The sequence below is a fragment of the Sciurus carolinensis genome, chromosome 12, assembly GCF_902686445.1.
Source record: "Sciurus carolinensis chromosome 12, mSciCar1.2, whole genome shotgun sequence".
Taxonomy (NCBI): Eukaryota; Metazoa; Chordata; class Mammalia; order Rodentia; family Sciuridae; genus Sciurus; species Sciurus carolinensis.
This window is the reverse complement of record NC_062224.1, coordinates 68,489,093-68,510,847: the sequence shown is the minus strand read 5'-3', so window position 1 is coordinate 68,510,847 and position 21,755 is coordinate 68,489,093. Positions and strand designations below refer to the sequence as shown.

Below are 21,755 nucleotides of genomic sequence, written 5' to 3'. Positions count from 1 at the left end.
CCAGACAAGAAATCCCTGCAGAGACACAGCAATGAGAACACCAGCTCAGGATGACAGAGTTAAACTTTTAGTTTTTCTTTATGGATGACTCAAGGCATATAAACATATGAACCAAACTAGGTGAATGAACTTGAATCTGTGGTGATAATGAGTGAAAGAAAACATATATTTCAAGACACCAAATTTTCAAAGCCATACTAGGACAGCTAAAATTAAAGTTATTAAGTAAGGTGGATAAAACCAGCCAAACAAGTATTTTAAAGAAAATTGTTTGAGCTTATGTTGTATTGTAAAAATTTCATGCATTCTTATTTCCTTATGAAGTACAGAAAGGCATGAAATAACTACATAATTGCCTCTGAAGCAGATCTCTATGGGTCCAATGGCCAAACAGTGGGCAGAAGAGTCAGGTGAGCTGAACTGAGGTGTCTGGAGAGGTAGTTTGTGCAGACAAGAGCAGGAAGAAGGGTCACACAGCAGATGTCCTGGAATGGGAGCCAGAAGCTAAAATGAGTGGAAGCAAATTTCAACTGAGCACGATACAGGGCCGATCTAATCTGAAGTGAGAACAAGACAGTGAACTTGGTTAAGATCCAGTCAGACTTCAGATGAGAGTTCAAGAATAGAATCCACACAGCAAGAGAGAGAGAGCCAGGGTGGGGGACTGACTCAGCCAGAGAGGTTTGACCAATGTGGACATAACAGAGTACAAGAGGTACCAAGAAACCTGAAACCCAAACTCTAAGTGAGTTGAGTCTGGAAGGGAGCAAGATGGGTGGGAGCAGGTGGGGCAGGACTCAGAAGAAGCCTGGGAGCTTCGGCTACTTGCTTCTCCCCAGTTCATGTTGTGGGCACCATAGAGCAGGAAGAGCTTTCTACCCATCAGAGTAGTGTGCCATCTAGTGGGTCTCCAGAGTAGAGGGAGGAATGGGAGGGAGGGGGACTAACATTCTGGAGGACGCAGGGTGCTCCTACATCATTATTAGAAGGCTGATCAAAAGCAGCTGTAGAAATCAGTATGGAGGTTCCTCAAAAGACTAGGAATGGAAGCACCAGATAACCCAGCTATCCCACTCCTCAATATTTATCCAAAAGTATTAAAGTCATCATACATTTAGAGATATGTGTTTATAGCTGCACAATTCACAATAACTAAATTGTGGAACCAGCCTAGGTGTCTATCAACAGATGAATGGATAAAGAAAATGTGGTACATGTATGCAAAGGAGTATTACTCAGCCATAAAAGGAATGACTTTATGACATTTGCAAATAAATGGATGGATCTGGAGACTGTCATGCTAAGTGAAATAAGTCAACTCCCCCTAAACCAAAGGTTGAATGTTTTCTCTGATATATGGAAGCTAACCCCCAATGGAGCGGGAAGGGAGAATAGAACTTCTGTAGAGTAGAAAAGTGGGAATGAAGGGAAGGGAGGGGAATGGGAAAAGGAAAGACAGTGGATTGAATCTGACATAACTTTCCTATATTCATATATGAATATACCATAGAGAATCTCACCATTGTGTACATTCACAAGAAATCAATTAAAAAAAATAACCATGGGTAAATGGCAGAAAGATCAATAGAGGGAAGAAAGCAGGGGTGGGGGGAAGGGAGGAGAAGGAGAAGTACTGGGGACTGAATTAAAATAAGATATATACAGAGAAACAACATGTATCCCATTTGTTTACAATAATAAAAAATAATAATAAAAAAAACCAAGATATATTCCATGCTTTTATAATTCTGTAAAATGAATTCTACTATCATGTATAGCTAAAAAGAACTAATAAAGAAGAAAATGTGGTGTACACACACACACACACACACACACGCAATGGTGTTTTACTCAGCCATAAAGAAGAACAAAATTATATCATTTTTAGGAAAATGTATGGTACTGGAGAGCATCATGTTAAATGAAATAAGCCAGACTCAAAGTGAAGGGTTGTATATTTCCTCTTATAGGTGGAAGTTGAAGGGAAAAAGTGATCGTATGAAAACAGAAGGGAAACCATTAGGGCATAGAAAGGGAGCCAGGAGAGGGAGGAATGGAGGTATGGGAGGTACTGGGGAATGAAATTGATCAAATTATGTTCTGTGCATGTATGAAGATGCCACAATGAATCCCACTACCATGTATAACTATTATGCATCAATACATTTTTTTAAAGCAACATGTAAAATTTACTTCTGTGGTTACTTCTATCAAGTAGCAGATACTTTTCTTCTTAGAAGTCACTGTGCTATGTAAAATCACACAATAAAAACCACAAGGCTTAAGGGGGAAATGGGACTATGGCACAACACTGAAATCTTCATTAGTGGCACATTAAAAAAAAAAAAAAAGATAGCACAACACTGAAATCTTAATTAGTGGCACATTAAAAAAAAAAAAAAGAGGAACCAAACAAAACAGTAACACCATGTTATCTAAGTTAAATGTTTAAGAAATACATCAATACTAGGGTAGACATGGCACTTGACTTTGAAAAAGCTCCTAAGTTTGCTTGTGGAAGTGGGTGTCAGAAGGATTGTGATTTATTTTGTTATTAGTAGGTGGTAGAAAAAAGAGGGATATTTGGTATCAGAGGGAAACACTGGATATGGACGCCAGTGACACAAAACACACATGAAGAACTCACGTAACTGACAGACCGTGGAGTGTACTTTGTGTATTCTTAGGTGGCTCGGATGGGCTGGGTTGTTTTCTGCTGTTACGTGTGAAATAAGCAAATGCGAAATTCACATTCCTTAGTAACAGGTGGCTTTTATTGTTTTTCGTTTTGGTGCCGGGGAGAGAACCTAGGACCTTGTGCATGCTAGGCAAGTGCTCTACCACAGATTATTGGTACATTAGGGACCAAGTACGGTAGGGTACTGCTCCCTCAGGTACCAAAGATCTTCTCTAACACTAGTATTATTCCTCAACATCAGTTGTGTCAGGAACAAATTCATATTTCAATACAAGTTTTACAGCAGATCTGACTTTACTCTCATTCAAGGCTAACCATTCAATGAAGAGCAGAAGAGATGCAGATCCTGTAAGTGATCCCACCCCTGCACCGGGTGGTAGAGTTGGGGGAATGCATGGGATTGGTTTGGGGATCAGCTCAGGAACCAGTGCAGACTTAGCCCTTCAGGGCTCAGGGGCTTAGACAGAGCGTGTCCCTTCTTGCAGCCTGAAAATTCTCACGTTTCACTGAGACTGAGCAAGATTAGTGGTTCTCAGCCCCAGCTACATATTAGAATTACTTGCAGAGTCTTGAGACCTGTGAAGCTGTAAAGCACTGGTGTAAAGCAATGATTCTTCAATGTGTCTATGCCATGGAATCACCAGGGGACTTTAAAAAAATACAGGCGCCTGAATCCCATCCAAGGAAGGTTGGTTTCCTGGGTCTGGGTTGGGGTGTGGGCATCTGGAGCCGTGCAATCTCCCCAGGTAACTCCCATTTTAGGAAGTCTGATCACCCTGTCCTCTGGCTGTGACCCCAACTGTGCTTCAAAACCCTACCAGCTCAAAAAGTAAACACAGAATTTCCACATGACTCAGCAATTCCACTCCTGGGTAAAGACCCAAAGGAATTGAAAGCTGAAACCCAAACAGATATTTATACACCATGTTCAAGCAGTATGACTCACAATCGCCCTGAGGTGGAAACAATGTAGAGGTCCATCCCAGATAAGCCAACGAAATTTGGGGTTTATACAAGCAAATATGATCCAACCTTAAGAAGGACTAAAATTCTGACAAATGCTATAACATGGACGAACTTTGAAGATGTTATGCTAAGTATAATGAATCAGAACAAGAAAAAAAATTTTTGTACGATTACACTTGGAATTCTCTTTTTTTCCCTTTCATTTAAAAAAAAAATTTTTGAAGCCACTCAATTCACAATCGCTAGATTGTAGAACCAACCTAGATGCCTTTCAACACATGAATGGATAAGGAAACTGTGGTATATATACAAGTGGAATATTATTCAGCCATAAAGAAGAATAATATTATGGCATTTGCAGATAAATGGATGGAATTAGAGAATATCATGCTAAGTGAAATAAGCCAATCTCAAAAACCAAAGGCTGAATGTTTTCCCTGATAAGTGGATGATGATATATAACGGGGTTGGGGGTGAGAGAAGAATAGAGGAACTTTAGATTACATAGAGGGAAATGAGAGGGAGTGGGTATTAAAAATAGTGCAATGAGACAGACATCATTATCCTGTGTACATATATGATTACACAAATGGTATGAATCTATATTATGCACAACCATAGAAATGAAAAGATGTACCCTATTTATTACAATGAATCAAAATGCAGTCTTTAAAAATAAAAAATTATTAAACAAATTTTTTTTGAACCTGGGGATCAAATTTGGAGTTTAAGCATGTTAAACATGTGCTGTACCACAGAGCTACACCACTTAACCTGTAGGAGGTTTCTAGAATGGATAAATTCAGACATACAGAAAGTGGAGTAGGTTGCCAGGGGCTGGCAGGAGGGGAGAATGGGATGTGATTGTTTAATAGGCACAGAGTTTTAATTTGGGACCATGAACAAGTTGAAAGATGGTGGTGGGTGTACTTAGTGCCACTGAACACTTCAAAATGATTAAAATGATAACGTTGAGGTTATCCTTATTTCCCACAATTAAAAAAAAATTAAGCCAAACCCACTACTGATGCCAAGCCTGATGCCAAGCCTGCCTACTGGGTATTTAGGTTCCTTGGGCCTGGTGGGGCCTGAAAGTTGCACTTCACAGCCATAACCCAGGTACTCGGAGGCAAGCAGTTCTCAGGCCACACTTTGAGAGGGCACTATCTGAAGGGTCCCCTTCATCTCAGAAACCCCATGATTCTTGAGAGAAAGAAGGGCTGATAGGAAATTCAGAGGGTTGTTGTGCATTGGATTTAGATTACTAAGGGTGGGTTAATGCGTATCTAGGGCTTTGAGGGGACAAAACAGGAACAGCACAATCAATGCAGGCCTCAAGGTTCCTGCCAGCCACTGTTAATTAAGATGATAAGACCAGAGAAGGGTCAGTATCTCTTTCAATTGAAGCGAGTCCATTTCTCTTTCATCCCAGCCATTGGTGGAGCAGGTTCCCTTTCTTGACTTCATTGCCTGGACAACAGAGTTGCTCGCCTAAGCTTCCTGAGTTATGGACCATGGTGCACAAGCAGCAAAGATGCAAGCCTACATTTTGGGGGTGCCCTGCTCCCTGGACACCACAGTTGGCCTGAGGATGCCTTGGTCTGAGCCAGAGCTGTTCCTATGCTCATTTAATCCTTGATCCCTAACAGGTAATACCAGGAATAGGATCCCTGGCAGGACCCGTGTTCTGAACAGATTCCAGGCTGGCCACGATCATGTGGCAAGCTGCAGAGAAATGTTTCTGCTGGCAGGTGCCAGGTCAACCTGGGGCCCCATTGGAGTACCAAGCCTGGTGGACTCACTATCTGAGAAAGACACTTCGTGGTAGATTTCCAAATGGGGACCTGAGAGAGTTTCTGCAAACATCACAGAGTAATAAAAATACTGGACTAATTCCTAAGGTGGGTATGGAATGTAGGTTTAGCCTTGAGAAACCTGAAGGGAGGGGACCAGGGGAAGTCTCAGAGGACAAATACATTCTCTAGATGCATCCTAATAAAGCATCCCACTGAACAAGCCAACAGATAGGTTGGAACAAGTCCAAAACCTCATTAGGGTCGCAGTCCCTCCAGCTCAGCATTCCACCTCTGACCATAGTTCCATTAAAACAGATGGGGACTGCGTGCTCTCAGTCTCAGAATTTGCTCCCCAGGTACAATGCTAGCCTCAGTCACCATGGTTTTAAGGCTATGGAAGTGATTTCATTTTCATTCAGCTCCACCTCTGTTTATTCTACAGGGACTCTTCCGAGGCTGAGTTATGTCAGTCACTGGATACTGAGGATCCTTGCCCACTGGGAGCTTGTAGGCTCTACAGACTGTAGGATACTGATACCCACAGTGTGGTCCCCCCTCCAGCAGCAAGAGCATCTAGAGAGCAGCACGAACACTTGGGGTCCACCTGAATCAGAAGCCTTGGGATTGGGGCCTGGCACTGTGTTTTATGGAACCCTTCTTGTGATTTTGACGCATGCTCATGTCTGCAGTCCACTGGGCTAGAGTCTGGAGGGAAGACGGAATTGTCAGTCATCCCTCTGTATCCTCCAGCTTCACATCAGTGGACTCCACCAACTGTAGACCAAAAATATTTGGGAAAAAAATGGCACCTGCACTGAACACATGCAGATGTTTTTCTTAATGTCATCTCCTAAGTAATACAGTATAACAACTATTTACACAGCACTTGCCATACATTAGGCATGATAATTAATCTGAGATTATTTAAAGTATAAGGGAGGTGTGAGTAGGCTATACAAATACTACACCATTTTATATAAGACACTTGGATCTGATATGTTTGGCATCTGTGGGTGGACCTGGAACCAAATTCCTGGGGATACTGAGTGAAGACTGAATGCTAATCACTGTAATATCATACAGTGGGATACTGTAGACTCCTCCACTATTGTAGACAACATTTTACAAATAAGGAAATTGAGGCCCAGAGAAATTAAGTAACTTACTTAAGACCACACAGCTCTGTCTGCTGTGCATCATCTTCTTTGTCAAACATCTTCCTTTGTGGCAGTGCAAGCTGTTTTGTGCAGTGGTCCTGCTTCAGCCCACCTCACAGTCATCATCTGCTAATCTTGTGGTCACTTCCCTTTAATCACAAAACACTCTGGCCCTGGCTCCCAGCAGGTCACCCTCTCTGGTCCTCTTCAATGTCCATATGAAGGTCCATTTTATCTCTGTGTAATTTATTGCTGGCATGGTTCCCACTTTGAAATATCGAGTTCTCTCAACACAGGCTTCTCCTCTCAGCTCTCTCATGCCCTTATCTGAACCATGGCACCTTCCTGATGGCCTCAGAACTTCCCTGCATCTGGGTTCGGTAGTGCATGCCTGTAATCCCAGCAACTTGGGAGGCTGAAGCAGGAGGATCATGAGTTCAAAGCCAGCCTCAGCAACTTAGTGAGGCCCTAAGCAACTCAGTGAGACCCTGTCTCAAAAAAATAAAAAGGGTTGGGAATGTGGCTCAGAGGTTAAGCCTGGGTCCAATCCTGGGTACAAAAACAAAAACAATTAAAAAGAAACAACTGCCCTGGAACCTACACCTGGAGGCTGAGCTCTGCCAGTCCATGTTATGTGCGTTGGTGCCCTTACAGAAATGCAGCACTCAAGTGTGCCCTCAACACAACTTCACCAATCTCTTCTTTCTCTTACTCCTTCAGGAGCGCTTCCACCCGTTGCCCCTCCCAGAAGCAGCTGACCTTGCTTCCTGCTTCTAGCAGCCTAGGAAGGCCCAGCTCCTGCTCCTGATTGGGAGCGTGCTGCTGCCCTCTAGTGGCCACCCGTGTGGCTGACTGTGTTGGGACAGCAACGCCCGCTAGAGGGCTCTGTACCCGTACTGGGGCAGCATTCTGCAGCGCCACTGGGAGGGAAACTGGAGTCAAGCAGGGGAGGCTGGGCCTCGGCATTTTACGTTAAGGTTACTGTGGTGAGAGAGGGCAGTTCACTTGTGCAAACAACATTCCATGGCTGGGGACAGGCGACTTCACACAAGCAAAATGCAAGCACGCTCCACACCGTCACTTAGACACATCACACCCCTGAGCAGAGGCAGTCGTTAGCAGCTTCTGTGAACACCAAGGACGAACATAGCAGGGTGAAAGTCTGGCGACTGCCTACAGTTCTATAAACAGGACTCTGAGATCAGCACATTAGGTTTCTGAGCACTGGTGCACTCTCAGGAGAAGGGCTGATTTATTTACTGACGCTTTCTGGTCTCATTAGGCTCTGTTTGCATCTCTAAGTGTTTACGATGATTCTATAACACCAAGCATGACTATTATGTCTAGCCCAGTAAGAAATGCCCCTTTTATGTTCAGTCTTTGTTCCATGCACACTGGGTGGGATTGCGAGATATCATGAGAATCTCTGTCCATGCCGAATTCCCGGAGTTGCAGAAACTGAAAACCCTGTCAGGACGGACGTGACCCTGCTGCAGGGAACGTATGCAGTGCAGGGGTTCCCTGAGCTGCAGACCATTCACTAAATTTCTTCTAGAAATTCATCTACAACTGCCATCAATCTCCTCAGCTGGTATTTAATGTCCCACCTGCGTCTCTGTTTGTAAATTAGAATTCTATTGCTTGTTCTGTTTGGTTTACTGCCTGTCACTAGCACCCAGAAGGAACCACGTTGGCAAATATCTGCTGAATGAATGAATTTGCTTGTGTCCTGCTCTGGGGCCCCCCTTCCTCTTCCTGGACCTGCAGAAATGGTGCCCAGGCATTTTTATACATAAGTGATGAATCTTCAGAAAGAGAAATTAGGAAAACTACCCCATTCACAATAGCTTCAAAAAAAATAAAATACTTGGGAATCAATCTCACAAAAGAGGTGAAAGACCTCTACAATGAGAACTACAGAACACTAAAGAAAGAAATTAGAGAAAACCTTAGAAGATGGAAAGATCTCCCATGTTCCTGGATAGGAAGAATTAATATTGTCAAAATGGCCATACTACCAAAAGTTCTATACAGATTCAATGCAATTCCAATTAAAATCCCAATGATATACCTTACAGAAATAGAGCAAGCAAGTATGAAATTCATCTGGAAGAATAAAAAATCCAGAATAGCTAAAGCAATCCTCAGTAGAAAGAGCGAAGCAGGGGGTATCGCAATACCAGATCTTCAACTCTACTACAAAGCAATAGTAACAAAAACGGCATGGTATTGGTACCAAAATAGACAGGTAGGATCAATGGTACAGAATAGAGGACACGGATACAAACCCAAATAAATACAATTTTCTCATACTAGAAAAAGGGTCCAAAAATATGCAATGGAGAAAAGATAGCCTCTTCAACAAATGGTGCTGGGAGAATTGGAAATCCATATGCAACAGAATGAAAGTAAACCCATATCTCTCACCATGCACGAAACTAAACTCAAAATGGATCAAGGATCTTGGAATCAGACCAGAGACCTTGCATCTTATAGAAGAAAAAGTAGGTCCAGAGCTTCAACATGTCGGCCTAGGACCAGACTTCCTCAACAGGACTCCCATAGCACAAGAAATAAAAGCGAGAATTAATAACTGGGATAGATTCAAACTAACTAAAAAGCTTTCTCTCAGCAAAGGAAACTATCAGCAATGCAAAGAAAGAGCCTACAGAGTGGGAGAAAATCTTTGCCAATCATATTTCAGATAGAGCACTAATCTCCAGAATCTATAAAGAACTCAAAAAACTCTACACCAAGAATGCAAATAATCCAGTCGACAAATGGGCTAAGGAAATGAATAGACACTTCACAGAAGATCTACAAGCAATCAACAAACATATGGAAAAATGTTCAACATCTCTAGTAATAAGAGAAATGCAAATCAAAACCACCCTAAGATTCCATCTCACCCCAATTAGAATGGCGATTATCAAGAATACAAGCAACAACAGGTGTTGGCGAGGATGTGGGGAGAAAGGTACACTCATACATTGCTGGTGGGGCTGCAAATTAGTGCAGCCACTCTGGAAAGCAGTGTGGAGATTCCTTAGAAAACTTGGAATGGAACCACCATTTGACCCAGCTATCCCACTCCTTGGCCTATACCCAAAGGACTTAAAATCAGCATATTACAGAGATACAGCCACATCAATGTTCATAGCTGCTCAGTTCACAATAGCCAGATTGTGGAACCAACCTAGATGTCCTTCAATTGATGAATGGATAAAGAAACTGTGGTATATATATACAATGGAATATTACTCAGCCATAAAGAATGATAAAATTATGGCATTTGCAGGCAAATGGATGAAACTGGAGAATATCATGCTAAGTGAGATAAGCCAATCTCAAAAAACCAAAGGACGAATGATGTCGCTAATAAGTGGATGATGACATATAACGGGGGGGGGGAGGGGTTAGTGTTAGGGTTAGAGTTAGGGTTAGGGAGGGGGGCAAGAATGGAGGAAGGAAGGACTGTATAGAGGGAAAAGAGGGGTGGGAGGGGTGGGGGGAAGGGAAAAAATAACAGAATGAATCAAACAACATTATCCTATGTAAATTTATGATTATATAAATGGTATGCCTTTACGCCATGTACAAACAGAGAAACAACATGTATCCCATTTGTTCACAATAAAAAAATAAAAATAAAATAAAAAGGAAAAAAAAAAAAGAAAAGAAATGGTGCCCAGGAGCTGAGAGCTGTCTGCTGGTTCTCTGGGTCCCCTGGATGGACTGATCTGGGCTCATGCACAGCAGCCCCATCTCGCTTGCTCTCTTCTCTCCTTCCTGGGCCATCACTCCCCTCTGACCAGTGAGTATTATACCAGTGAGTATTACCTGGTAGTACTATATTATCTGCTTTGGAGAGTGAGCTCCTTCCTTCCTTCCTCCCCTGAACACACCCTGAAATGTCCTTTTCTGCATCTGTAGCATTTCCCCTAATGCATAGCATGTAGACTCCGATGTTTCTGAATCCCTTTGAACTGGTCAAACACTGCCTCAAAATCATCATTGGTTACAGGACCCTTGCTTCTGTCTTCAGTATATATATCCTCAAAATCTAATAAGGTGGCTTCCCTAAGTCCCCACAGGAAGAAGCTTCAAGGACGGTATCAAAGCAGTTGGCAACAAGTTCTACGAATTTCACCTCTGAGTATCTCCAGCAGTGATTCCTCTGCCTTCCTATTCTGCTGTCTCTTCCTTGCTTCAAGGCCCCATTGTCTCCTGCCTGGATTCCTAAAGCAACCACCTCCCAGAGTGGGCAATAGAGTTTGGATCTCGAATGTTCCCCAAAGGCCCATATGGTGAAGGGTTGGTTACCAGCCTGTGGCACTGTTGGGAGGAGGTGGAATCTTTAGTAGATGGAGCCTAATAGGAAAAAGTTAGGTTACTGAAGGGGATATTGAGATCCCAGTCACTTCCTCTTTCTCTCTTTGCTTCCCAGGCACCATGAGTTGAAAACTTCTCCATTACCATGCACTCTTGCAATGATATGCTGCCTTACCACAAGCCCAAAGCAACTAGGCCAATCAGTCATGGACTGGAATCTCTAAAACTGTATGCCAAAGGAAACTTTTCCTTTATTAAGTTTATTGTCTCAGATATTTTGTCACCATAATAGAACTAACAGTGTGTATAACTCTGACAAATGCATCCCTCACTCTGCTACCTGAGGGAGTTTCCCAGAGCAAAACTCCTACCAGAAAATTCTCCCTGGCTCCTTATGCCCACAACATCAGAACTCTTCAGAATTACTCTGGGGCCCTCCACCTGGGACCATATCCTAATTCTGGAATGGCCCCTTAGAACCTGCACTCTCACTTTACAAAGGGGAAACCTCAACTCAGCCAACCTTCCTTGCTGTGTCTAGACTTCCTTCCCCTTGCTTCTTTGTTTCTCAGATATAATCTGCCATTCTCAGAATTTGGCCTCCATCCTGATTTCTCTGCTTGGGTAGTCCCTGGGCTTGGGATGCATATGCACATCTCCTCAGCTCATCCCAATCCACGCCCCTTGCCAGGGCTGCTCTGAGGCCGGCTCTTCCATGAAATGGTCCTCGCATTTCTCCAGGCATGCTTTGCCTCTCTCCCTTGATATTCTGGGTACGGCTCCAGGACAGCATTTTTATTACATTATGCCTCTCTCATTAGATTGTCAATCTGGAGGGCAGGAACTCAATTTTATTCATGTGGGAGCCCCTGCAGTACTTGGCACAACTTAAACATCCCCAGCAATTTTTTTCCCATTAATATTTTGAAGAAGATATATATTCATCAGAAGCACTTACCTCCTCATCCTAGCATGAGGGATTTCTAAGTTATTTTCATTCTAGGGGCAGAGGGTGTATGTGTGTGTGTGTGTGTGTGAGAGAGAGAGAGAGAGAGAGAGAGAGAGAGAGAGAGAGAGAATATATTAGGAGGAAGAGTTTTTGCTTTCTTAAGAGAGAATAGGAAACTAAGAGAAAGAAATAGAAAACATTACATAGGTGGATAGGTGGTTTTCTGTGCCATATGACAATTTTCTTTTTAGGTGTGTTTCTATTAAATGGAATTTTAATCAGAAAAGATCAAGACCATTTTGTAAGTTGAGGCACATAGAACATCAGGATTGAAGAGATTTTGAACAATCTCTGGCCCAACCTCTGGTTCAGAAGGTGGCTGTCTAAGTCATTCAGTCTGATGGGCAAATTTCTTTCTTATAACTCCAGGGAGAGGAAAAAATTCTCTGTGGTGGTGAGGAAGTTGCCCCCCAGGACCCAGAAGTCTCTTTCATGACATTTCCATGGTCATTTGGTTTCTGAGGCTCAAGCACAAGGACAAGACAATTCCACTGTCTCTACTCTCCAGTGAGCAGAGAACTGCTGACTCAAGGATCTTGTGAGTTTCTGGGGGAAAATAGAGCTAAGGTCACCACCAGAGTTTGACATTTCTAAGCAGTAGGACTAGGTAAATCACGGCGATATTAGGAGACACCACACAATTATTGGGTCTCAGATTTAGGATGAGAGTGTCCCAAGAGTTGAAGATTTGAACACTTTTGCTTTTCATCATTTTATAGATGATTTAATGGATGCTCACCACAGTAAGCTCTTGCCTAAGGTCTTCCATCTATTAAATCGTGGAGTTAGGATTTGAATCCAGTTGAAAACTTGTCGTTGTGATTTTTAAACAAAATCAATATTGAATACACTGCAAAACACATACAGAGCTTCAGTGGGCGCTTTGCACTACAATCACATAGAGATCTTGTTGGAAAAAAAAAAAAAAAAGGAGAAATGTCCATCTGTCAGTTCTGGGTGGGGCCATAGAACCTGCATTTCTAACAAGCTCCCACATGGTGACCATGCTGCCGCTCCACTGACCACACACCGAGTGGACAGGGCCTAGAGATGTGCTCTCTGCCTGGTGCTCACTGCTCCTCTGCTCATCTGGGCTGCCTCATGCTGCACAATCAGCTCTGAGAGGAACTGAATTCACTCCCCAGTTCTTCTTAGCCCTGGAGAGTGAAACATCAGGTAGTACCTCAGAGAGGACTCATTTGGGATTTCAGAAGATGGGGAGCTAGAAGGGTCCCACTGTTTTACTAGGAGCTAAGAAAACAGGAGGGCTTGGGGTCATTTCCTCTGGTTCAGAAGCGCTTCTCCTGGAGATCAGCAGGGGGCGCACAGAGGGTAGAATTGGGGTGGGAGAGGCTGTGCTGGGCTCCACTGGGAGGCTTGTATTGCTTGCATAATGGGGTGAGTTTAGAGATGAAAATGACAACTAAGCTGCTCATAGCTGGATTCAAATCCTAGCTCCACAATGTAACAGATGTGTGAGATTGGGCAGTACTGCAGCCCTCAGTGCATAAGTCTAAATCATCTGTAAAACAGCAACAATAATAGTTTCTACTTCCTCCAGCAACACAAAGAGCAGCTACTGAGGACCCTCCAGTGTCCAAACTGGAGAACCCAGTTAGCTACATAATCCTCTCATATTTCTTGCTTGTTTAAGTAGAAAGCCATCATTTATGCAACTATTCCTCACCAGAAAGGCATTCCTTTTAAAACCACTGAAGGGGAACAGTGAGAGAAGGAAGTGGGTTTCTTGACACACTGGGGTGATTTGGTGTTTCTCTTTAAGTACTCATGGGAAATTATGTACTAGCTTCCTCTGTTTTCTTTAATATTGTCTGGTGGTGGTCCCCAGCATCATAAAACAACAAAAACAGCAGCAACCAAGGGAGCGATAATCTGAAAACAGTATGTTGAGAACTGAAATGGGTTAGGCACAGAGTGGCTTCTCTTTTGTCTGCTTATTATAAACTTATTAGCACAGTGTTAAGGCATCTGATTAAAATAAATAAATTCATCTGAGTGATTATGAAAAGTGAACAACTAGCATAACACATTCAAAATCCTCAGGGAAAGATAGTTCACCTAGGAATTGAACATCTCTACCTGTCTTCAGGTTCAATCTGTGCTCATCTTCTCAATTAGAAAATTAACATTGCAGGCTCTGACAGCCTCCCAAATGCACCTCAGCTAAACCTGGTGTGTTGATGGGCAAAGTGAATTGCCAGGAGAGCTGGGCAACTGCAAGGTCAGGGAGCTGCAGAGACAGGAGCTGGGAAGTCCAGTGTAGCACCCCTGAAAGTAATGACACAGACAACCTGCTAGGAGCAGCAGAAATAATCTGGACTGTGATGTAAATTGAAAGAGGTTGGGGCAGGGTGGGGAGTGTGAACAGAGGAGAATAGAATCTCTTTTCAACTGTGCTCAGTGATATGCAGAGAATGGAAGTGGGAAGGGAAATTATAAAGCACTGGAGAAGAGTCCTGGGAAGGATCTGCAGTCTGTATTTCTCTTAAGTTCCTTAGGCACATGAAATCATGTTGGCTTTGCAGCTGACACAGATGCCTCAGTTGCAAGGTGAGCCTCAAAGAGGTTAAGAAGGAAGAGGACCTCTGAGAGCCTCCAGGTGCAGAAGAGGAAAGATGATTTCAGTGGTTGTGCCTGAGTGACTGTGAGCAGGAGCAGGCGAAGGCCCCCGAGGAAGCACAGGTCCCTATCATGTGCCCAGGCACTGCTCTCCAGAGCAGGTTTATCATGTGTGAAATCTGCCTGGGCAGGTTGTCCAGGCGGCTGTGCTGCACTCTGACTGAGGGCGGGGAGTCAGCGAGTGACTTGGCTGCAACTTGCTGGTGGTGTTTACTCCCAAGATACACGTGATCCTGGCAGGAGCGCTGGGCTGGGTAATAGTAAATCTGGGTCCTCCTCTGGACACCGTCAGGGCCTCTCAGACAAATTTAACTTTTCTTGTCCTCAGGTTCTGCATGTGTATAATGGCAAATCTGAACTGGCAGCATTTCCACATCCTTGTGAACTCTAAGATTACCTAAGGAGACTTGCTGAGTATCATGACAGAAATCACAGACCAGTCAATCCTCCCTGGAGCACAACATTCATCTCCATGTTGGCAAATTTGCAAGCCTGTTACCAAGGATCTTGAAAAATATAGTGGAAAATAGCATTATCAACGTACCTATAACATATACCCCAGCCTTAAATAGCAACTTCTTTCTTCCTTAAGAATTTACTCTGAAAGGGAACTACATCTGTGGCTAGAAAATATTTTGAGATTAGAAAACTTGTTTTTCCTCTTCTTGTATTTTCACCTTCAGGCAAGTGGCAGGACCGTACCCAGAAATACCTTGCAGATTCTTCTGCTTTGATTTCCTAAACAAAGCTGTAGGGAGCGGACACACAGCCTTTGCCAGGAGGTACAGGAAGAAGGGGAGTAGTTGGACAAGGGAGAAACAGGAGAACAAAGTATGTCTGTAGGTCCCAGGAGGGACTGTGGCTTGATTTCAGAAAGTTAGACTTGTGGTCTTGGAGCAACAGACCTGCTGGAACTGAAGGGGCTAGGGCAAGAGCACCCTCTTGTGTGGACTGGAGAACAGGGCAGGAAACACCTCCCAGTCCTGCCCCTGAGATCTTGGCAATATGTGAGAACCAGCAATTGTGATACAAACTGAGGTAGTTCTATGGATCCCAGTCCAGTGAGATGAAGATGCCAAAGAAATATTAAGTCAGTATCTAGGATCAGTTTTTTTTTTTTTTTTTGCACATCTAAGCATGTTCATGTTAGAGATGAATACTCACCATCTATTAATTTAACATGTTGGCAACGAAAATAAAAGGTAGCCTTGAAACTACGTGGACTCACCTCTGAGCAAGATGAGGAGGAATCTCAGATCATAAAACACTCAGGGATGAAAGTGGCATTAGATTTTGCCTTGATTTTTGGCTGTTTGAGTTCAAATCCTGGCAGGGTTTTCCTGTCTCCAAATTGGAGTGATGAGGAAGAGCAAATGAGATAGAGGATACAGCTCAGATTTCCAGGTCTCTTGCAATACCTTGCACATGATAGATTATTAGTTAGTTGTTAAATTACTTATTGACTACTAAAGTTGGTCCAACAACGAAAATGGGTCTGGAGAGTTAATGGTTTGGCAACTCTGGACAAGTCATGTTGTCAGTAGCATTTGGATTATGAAAATTGTCGAAGTTTCAGGAACATGAACATGAATTTACAGTAAAATACCAACTTACTTATTTTGAATTTAGAGTAGTGATTTAAGTTCATGGGCTTAAAGACAGACATGTTCAATCTGAAGAACACTGGTTTACCATTGACCCCCACAGGTACTTGGGACAGTGTCCGGCTGAGAGTAAATGCTATGTGTGTATTTGCTGCTATTACTGGTCTTATGAATTTGTGTACAGTAAAGGGAAAAATGACCACCACCATGATGAAAGAAAGCCAAGCATGGGACATCTGAGAGAAGTTTAACACAGGTCAGGAATATTTTCATTTTGGCATCACAACATCCAATGGTTAGATTTAGTGATACCATGACTTTGGAAATATACCAGAAAGTTCTATGGGATACTTGCAAGGGAAACAAAAGAAATTAAATGAAATATAATCGATATGAAAAGGAGAATTTACCCACATTCCTTCAGAATAAACATGCACGCAAACTTAGACATTCCTTCTGCATGCAAACTTAGACATCAGTCCCTTATAAAATGAACAGAAAGTCTTCTCTTGACACAGCTACTTTCCCTCCGTTCTGAGAAATAATCTATCCTTTCTTTCATGGCCAGATTCCTCAGATATGAAGCCCAAAACCTCTTCCCAGTGTTTCCATTTCCTACTAAATAGCCTCTTTTTAACCCCTGAGCTCTGGCTTCCTACAGGGGTGCTCTCTTGAAATTTGTTTCTGTCTTTCTTTTGGGAACTCCCTTGTTCATTCCCTTTCTTTCTTTCTTCCTTTCTTTCCTTCTTTCTTCCTATATTTCTTTTTTTTTAGCATCAGACAGTTTTGGCCAACTATTCTCAGAATATCTTCTCTTGGCTTCCATGATTTCCCTTTTATCGTTCCATCATTCTATTTCTCACAAGTTATTTTCCCATCTCCTACTCCCTCTAGCCTGGGCATTTTTCATCTCCAAGGGGTTCTCAGCTGTTGGCTTCTTCCCTCAGTCACCACATATGCTCTCCAAGATGGACCATGCCCACTCCTTCCCCAAGATCTCTCTCAGCCTTGACCTCTCCTGGTCTCAAAGGACATCCATTTGGATATTTTGTTGTATAGTCAAACTCACTATGTCTCAAAGTGATAAAACATTTTGCATTCTGAAAATCCTACAGGAAATAAAAACTTTTTTGCATGGAACTCAGAGACAGATAAGTGGACTTCTCCCAGACCAGGAATCTGATCCCTGTGGGATTCTGCCTCTACCTGCTGTGTCCTTTAATCTTTTTACAGAATTAATTAATTAATCACCAAATCCTACTCCCCTGCCCTGCCCCTTTCATATGTCTCTAGATCTGTCCTTCCTTTTGTATTTTTGTCACCCCAGGGTGATACATATTTATTGGAAACCATCTCTTGGGACTGAAGCTAGCTGATGGTGCAACACCCAGGATAAACCCTTAGCTGCCTTCAAGGAGCCCACAGTCACCAGCAGGGAGACAGCCATGTCACTGCAGCACAAAAGGGTGTGATAATTACTGTTGGAGGATGTGCCTGGGGTACTCTGGAGCACACAGGATGCACAAGTCTTCTACACACAGGGGATGTAGACCAGGAGTTCCAAGGATCCAGTGTTAGGTAGGAACAGCAGTGTGCAGTCCTGGCAGAGACTTCTAAGCAGCATGGTCTGGCCAAAGGGGAAGAGCAAATCCAGGCCGGGGTGTTGCTTGTGCTGGGGTAGCTCAGAAGGCCAATGTGTGTGTTCAAGGTGGGAGTTGAGGCTGGACAGGACATGCTGAGGCCAGATCAAAAACAGTCTAGAATTCCATTCTGAGGGTGGTAGGGGGTTTTGAGTACTGCTACTGCATTAAACTCACACTCCTCAAGGGCTCTGGGAATGGGCCCCACCTAATTTATCCAGTCTTAGATCTTCAATAACACATCTCACACCTTCTGCTCCAAGGAAGTGGGAGCTTTGATCTTCCCTTTATACGGCTGGAGTTCAATCAAGGCTCATTTACCAAATGCCTCCTATGTGTCAGACACTACCTTAGGCTCAGGGGTTCCCCAGATGTAACACAGCCCTGCCTTATAAAAGGGACTTGCAGAGGCTGATTTTGCTAAAAGCAGTGGCTTTTTACTTCCTTCAGATACTTTATGGGTAACTAAAAACAGGATAAAGCTTGGCATCCCTGGCTTCATTTTGTATCTGTCTCCTTTATTACCTTCAACTTTATGATCTGCTCAGATCCGCGCACTGGCAAGATAATCATTTAAGGAGTGTTCATCTTAAAAAAAAAAAACAGTAATATAAGGTTTATTGACCCTAAATTTACCTAACTTACCTCATTCTCCTTCAAGACTGGGGCAAGATTTGCAGCATCCTGTTTCAGACCCCTGGTGTAATGCCTACAAGTCTTCAGTAGTTGCCTTGCATCTTCCAGCTCACCCCAGAATGAGACTGTCCTCTCCCCAAGCAGAGGTAATCATCTCATGGAAACTGAATTCCTCCTTCCAAGATCACAGAACCGATAGATATCTTGAGCAGCAAGTGGCAATTGCCCTATCACGCAATAATGACTTCTCTGGAGCCACTTAACAGACTAAGAACTGACAGAATAACCAACCAGACCACAATTTGGCCAAGACTGCTTATTTCTGCATACCTCTCACCCACTGCCCCAGTTCATCTGTTTAAACTTAAAGTTTCTGTCAATACACCAAAGTCAGGACTGAGATGCTGAATCTCACTTTGCCTTCTGAATATGGTCATATTGGTTAAAGATCTCCCCCAGTTTTTCATTATTACCTTTTCTGTTTATTTTTTGGGGCAAGTGCCTGGACCTGGTTTGTTGGGACCCTCAAAGCCAGACCTATACCCTAGGACTCTGGTAACAGCCTGAGTGGGGCAAAGACCCCTCAACTCCGATGGGCAGTACAGGTGATAAGAAATTCAACAGGATGATAAGAATGCAAGGAGCAATGAAGGACAAGGGAGACACTCTCCAGTTCTGCATGAAATCTAGAGTAGGGGCCAGCCAGGGAAGTCTTCACTGCAGAAGTTAGTATTTGACATGCTTTAAAACTCTAGAGGCTCCCCCAGCACAGCATCCTGAACACAGGAGAGCAAGCAGAAAGGAAAAAAAAAAAAAAAAAAAAAAAAAAAAAAAAAAAAAAAAAAAAAGCGGGGAGGGGGCAGGAAAATGGTGTGGTCAGAATCGTACAGGAAGGTCATGTACAGCAGGATGGGAACCTGAAAAGAGTGACCAGAGATGGAGTTGGGAAGGGAGCCATGGAGTTCTGAATGTATCTGTGGACAGCAAGTGCCTTTGCTTGTCCTGAGTTTCCTGTTACTCTGGGGTTTCCATGCTTGTCTCTGGTTCAGTCTTTGGCTGTGGTTTCTACACTGAGCTCAAGACCAACTAGCTCCTAGAAGTCTTCTCTGCATTTTCTAGCCTACACTGACTTTATCTTTGAACTACAAGATGATACCACATAATTTTGTACTTAATTGCTCTCTAATTGTCTCGTGGGTGCTGGTTTTACCTTCCCACCTACACCTGGAGGATTCAGAACAATAGGCAAACTTGTGTTTGCCTCACAGAGCTGAGCACATTATAGATTGTGGTTTACACATTAGGGGACTATGAAGCCAGAACTTCAAATCACCAAAAATTCAGAGACCTGACTGAAGAGTCAGAGATTCAGGCGGATTCAGAAATCTACCTTCTGCATTCTTTTCCACAATTAAGTATGAAATAAACACATCTGGAATCAGTTACTGGACGTTCCAGGGTATCTTGCTATCCAAGTATGTGACCAAAAAGAACTATTCTGATTTAACACTGAGCACATTCACATTTCCAGATGTGTGGAAATCAACGAAGAAGGCTCTGTGCTGCACATGCCTTCCCTGGGAGGTGTCTTCCCTCCTCAAACAAAACTCAAGACCTGACAGGATTGGTTTTGCATTCAGAAAATGGAATCAGAAAGCTTGCTTTGCTCAAAGAATAAATGTCTCAAGGGGTGATCCTTGCCATTGTTTAGGATGGAAGTAAGTGCCTATCAGGATGATAATTAAACCTGTGGGCATGATCACTGCATTGTTTAAAATATGAACTGGTTTTGTACTGCTTGGTAATTAGCATTGGCCTGGGCCCTTCCTCTGGGACCCCCCTGGATCCTCTCCACAATATGGCAAGTGAAAGATTAGCATCTAGCCCCACAGAACTTTTTCCAGGGCTCTCCTCCAGGGTTTTCCTTCTGATTGACTGTGCATGGTGCTCTGGGAAATTCCTGGCCATTGTTTTCTTTCCCAGAGAATAAGGTGAAGTGAGTCAAAGAGTTCAGGAGATCTTGGATGGGTTGTTCAGAGCCTGAGTAAATGCAGAGAAAAGTGATCAAACTAAATGCATCTTTCAAGAGCCTGTGCATCTTTCAAGACTGTGCCTGTCCAGCAGGTAATCAACACCCTCTTCCAGGCACTGAGCAGGAGGACAGTGTTACAGACTACAAATGCACTCTATGTCCAAACAAGGCATTGCATTGATTGGGTCATTGCTCAGCAACAGTATCTGAAGGTTACTGGGGTTAAGCTGTTCATAGTTAACTATATTGGGCTGATGTGTCCCAAATACTAGGTAACAATAAAGCTAATCCACACCTGGGAGAAAGCCACCATCATGGATTTCCACTCAACGTGGCCTCAAGCAGTCTTCTTTGGAAGTACCTCACCCACAGGACAGTCAATCAACCAAACCACAATGTGGTCCCAAACCCACCTCAGAAAATGTCTTCCCAATTTTGGTTTTACAGACGCAGAGCCACTGGGCCATTATCTTCACAGGCTGACATTTTTCTTTCTTGCAACATAAAGGCCAACAATTTTTACTGTGGAGTCTTTGCCAGGCTGCTCCACCTGGCACTTTGGGGCTGGATGTTTAAGGCCTTTTGTGGAACATCTTAGGGACTTTCTGGGATTTCCATGGCCCTGTTAGCAGAGGCTGTGTGTCTTTCCTTTACAAGAGGACAGGGAGAAAGCTGCCTCTGGACAAGTCGCCGGGCCCCTTCCACAGGGTGGGGACTAAGGTGAAAATGTGAGAGCTTGCCAAGAAAGAATGGCTCTGTTCCAAGGCAAGCGTGGGAATTACCTGCTTGCACCGCCGAGGTTTCTTCGTGTCCTGCCTGTTGGGCACAGGGTATCCACGTGTCACTTTCCCCTCTCCACTTTGGGTCAAGGGACCCCCACTTCCCTCAGTATCGCGGTGCAGAGTGCCATTCAGGGATGGGATGTTCGGCTGAGGGAACAGAGTTGGAAACAGCGCAGGCCAGCTCCAGGAGGAGGCCGGAGGAGAGGCAGAGGCGCCCGACCGCCAAAGGCATCCGTGTCCCAACCCCGCGCGACTCGGCCTTCCCGGTCTCCTGCAGCTGCTGACGCTCACCTCCCTGGACAATCCCCGCGCGAGTCGACCTCGGCTCGCTCCTCCCACGGCAAAGCCGGGCCACCTATCAGGGCTCCCGAAGGCCTCGCAGGCGGGAGGCCCCGCCCACCACCAAAGCCACGCCCAGCGACCCAGCCCGCCCTCTGACCTGGCCTCGTCCCCTCTGCCCTGT

The 21,755-nt window shown here is 43.8% G+C and overlaps 1 protein-coding gene across 1 annotated transcript in view; it reads right to left on the bottom strand.

The window, feature by feature from the left end:
* Tlr5 (toll like receptor 5) overlaps window positions 1-21,535 on the bottom strand; it is a 29,099-nt gene extending 7,564 nt beyond the window's left edge. Inside the window, exon 1 of the mRNA XM_047521619.1 lies at window positions 20,924-21,535. The gene's annotated coding sequence lies outside the window, so the exon portion shown is untranslated. The remainder of the gene's footprint in view (window positions 1-20,923) is intronic.
* Window positions 21,536-21,755: the final 220 nt, after the last annotated feature.